This window comes from Ceratina calcarata, unplaced genomic scaffold (genome assembly GCF_001652005.2).
Source record: "Ceratina calcarata isolate Rehan_Ccalc_2016 unplaced genomic scaffold, ASM165200v1 scaffold61, whole genome shotgun sequence".
Lineage (NCBI taxonomy): Eukaryota > Metazoa > Arthropoda > Insecta > Hymenoptera > Apidae > Ceratina > Ceratina calcarata.
In genome coordinates, this window is record NW_017177343.1 from 336149 (window position 1) to 339474 (window position 3326).

Sequence of the window (3326 nt, forward strand, 5' to 3'; positions counted from 1 at the left end):
ATGCATGCATATGCACATTTTCAGTTTAAAAAACAAATGAAAATCGGCTTCTGCCGAATCCTCTATCTATAGATAAGAAGCTAGTTAAAGAAATAAAAAAGCGTTGTTGACTTAATAACTGGATAACGAATTAATTTACTTGATCATCGTGCTTGTTTGATCACTTTAAGATGGAGCTCTTTAACTGATATTTGGGCAATTACAGAAATCTTTTAGCATTTAATTAAACATGTTAATCGAGCATTGAAACATTGAGACAGATTTATTACTGTATTCGGGTTTTCTACTCATAGACATAGGCGAAACTAACATGATCAAGAAGAAATCGAGAATCATTATCCCAAGCTATATGTGTATTTATTGCGTATTACTATACATATGTACGTAACGAAATTCAATACCTTCTCTCGTCTTTAATACTATATGAAATATTTGTAAATTTAAAAATACATACATGTAGAGTTGTATATTGTATTTATTATATGTATATGTATAAAACTACATATGTGTTATAATAATACTATTCCAATTATATCTGGCATGTTCGCAATGCATTCCAAGGAAATCTATCGACATTTGAAAAGACACAATTGCTACACATTCCAAAGCACCGATTACCTCATTCCAGCGCAGGTTGCACGTAGCCTGAATAAGGTATGGCTGCTCGCGCGTCGATTCCTATCATGATACGAGGAAACTCGAGCAGGATCCGGATTGTACATGCGAAAATCCGTGCGATGGGATGACGCTGTTGCGATAGACGCGCTGCAAGCTAAGCTACGCTGCGCCGCGCCGCGCCGGTTCACGCGCGTAATTAGAAGCCACCGCGAACAATGAGGAGTATAACTTTTATTTCGTTTATCGGCCTGGCCTATCTTACTACTCCTCCTCGGGCGGCACCTAGGCGCGTCTCGCGCCAGCCGCGCCGTGCAGGAAACTATTTAACTGATTGTCGCTTCGAGGTAAACTTTGCAGTCACTTTTCCGCACGATACAGCCACTTCCTCCTCAAGTCTAGAGTTATTTACCTGCGCCGCGGAAGGAACTGGCGTGTGACTGTCCCCGAAATGATTTAGTCACTCGAGAGGAAGCACTACGAAACTGCGATGTGACTTTCGGTTAACTATTTCGAAAATCGATGCGTTCGTCTCAGGTCAGACGAAGTAATCGATGAAAGCCCTAACCAGAAACTGAGAATGTTGAAGTAGGTACCAGCAGTGTCCTAAAGTCATTGTTCAAAAGAAATTAAAGAAAATGGCAGTTCTCGTATACAATAATTCTAGTAGCATCCAGCAGTATTTGTCTACTTATCTTAAGAAATGGGTTTCTCTTCTATATTTCTTGTAAATGTACATTATTGCTAAAAATTATTCGGAAAGTAATTGTAATGTGAATTAGAGTTTAACCATAAAATATCTGCAGTAGTGCGTTAGCGGCAGTGTCGCTGCGGCACCAGTCATATCGGTTTCGTCACTTTTTCTCAGTTACGAGACAAAAGTCGAAGTTCTGCTTCAAGAGATCTCGAAGAAATAACCACCTACCGACGTATCCATCTACTCGTGGAACTTTTAATACGGCTCCAAAGTTAAAGTCCACCTTTCCCACCTTGAACCCTCTTACTTTCTGACCACCCAGTTCCCTCCTTCACTCCATCGCTCTCTCTCTCTCTCTTTCTCTCTCTCTCTTTCTGTCGCTCTCGAAATGGAGCTCAAGCCGGCATCCCAACGTCGGAGTCCTTCGCTCGAGACGTCCCTAATCGTAATGGTCGTGGAGTGTTAATGTTCCCGTTAACACGGCTGAGGTGTTTAACCTTGTTAACTTGCGCGACTGCCGCGATTCTGACCGAGCATGCATCTCTACTTCCCAGTTGTGGTAACTAGTTTTACGTATGTACACGTGTGTGTACGTGCGCACGCGCGCCTGTATTCCTCACTTCCCTTTTTCTTTTTAACTGGCTTTTGTTACCGAATAGGAAAGAAGTAGTACATACATGACGATATCTACGATAAGCCACGTTTGCTTCCTTCACAAGAATATTCCTTAAAGAAATTGTGCTTCAAAGATACTGGCATACAAGGTGTCTCGTCCAACTGTAACCGGTTATATCTCTTAACACTCTGACTGCCAAAGAAAATACTTCTTTTAATTGAATAGTTTATAATCATTATATTTTCATATTTAATTAGCCTATATCCTTCAAAATACTACAGTTAACACATACATATGTCCGTCAGTCTGATGCGAGTGTCACAACCTATTGAAAACTTTATGCGCCACCTGAATTTAGGTGACATGTCAGTCAGTGTTTGAAAATAAAAGAAAGTGTTACAGCTCAGAGTTGAATAGTATCAGACGGTGCAAATATGCACTTTTGTGCATCAGAAGAATGCAACAGTCCCCCATTTTTAATGGAAACGTATGCTTTTGATTACACCGATTGTTAACGCTCGTGATTAGCCGAACTCTTTCAAAACTTGAGAAACGGAGATTGCACGTGATGTGTCGACTAGGTTCGAAGAACCATCTTGGAATTCAAGGAACTGATAACAAATTTAGAGTTGTGCTATATTTCTATATTTCGAAGTGTCCATGTATAAATAAAATATCTACATATAAAATATTCATATATTGTAATCAAGAATAAAGAAACTGTGTTAGATATTGTGAATCATTGTTCTAACTGTTGAGTATATTAACGCTTTCAGTTACTGATCAAGTATACGCGTGGCAAGAAAATTCACGACTGGCAGGGTTTAGAGGAACGATTAATGCGGAGGTTAGTGGCGGCCATAATCAGTTTCCGTGTTATGACGGTCGGTCAATCGACGGAACGACAATTTCTGGAGGTATTTTCAACTCCCGGCGGGCCAGTCTTCTGGAGGAATATATCGATAGGAGGAGCATTATCATATTATGGAATTCTCCATACAGTTTCGGCCGACCTCCCTTCCTTAATTTAAATTCTATTACACCCGATCTCTATTCCCTCTTTCCTATGAATATTCAAACTCGACGAGACCAGCCTCCAGCCACCCCGTGCCGTCCTCTCTTTCCTGCATCTATCGAGTATCCAAAGAATTAAATTAATATACCGGGCAAAACAGCCCCCATTTCCCTTCCGACGTCTCCTCCGGGCCTCGTCGCAGCAGAATCCACTGACACATCCCCTTAGAGCAGCTCGTCTCGGCGGCCATTAACGTCATTTTCGCGATAAAGCGGGATAATTAGCCTGTAAAATCAAGATCCAATCGATCTGGGCAGATTTTCATTCTCCTAGCTGTCTAAAGAATTTTTGATCCAAGCTTCCTCGAGAATGTTACGAGCAAT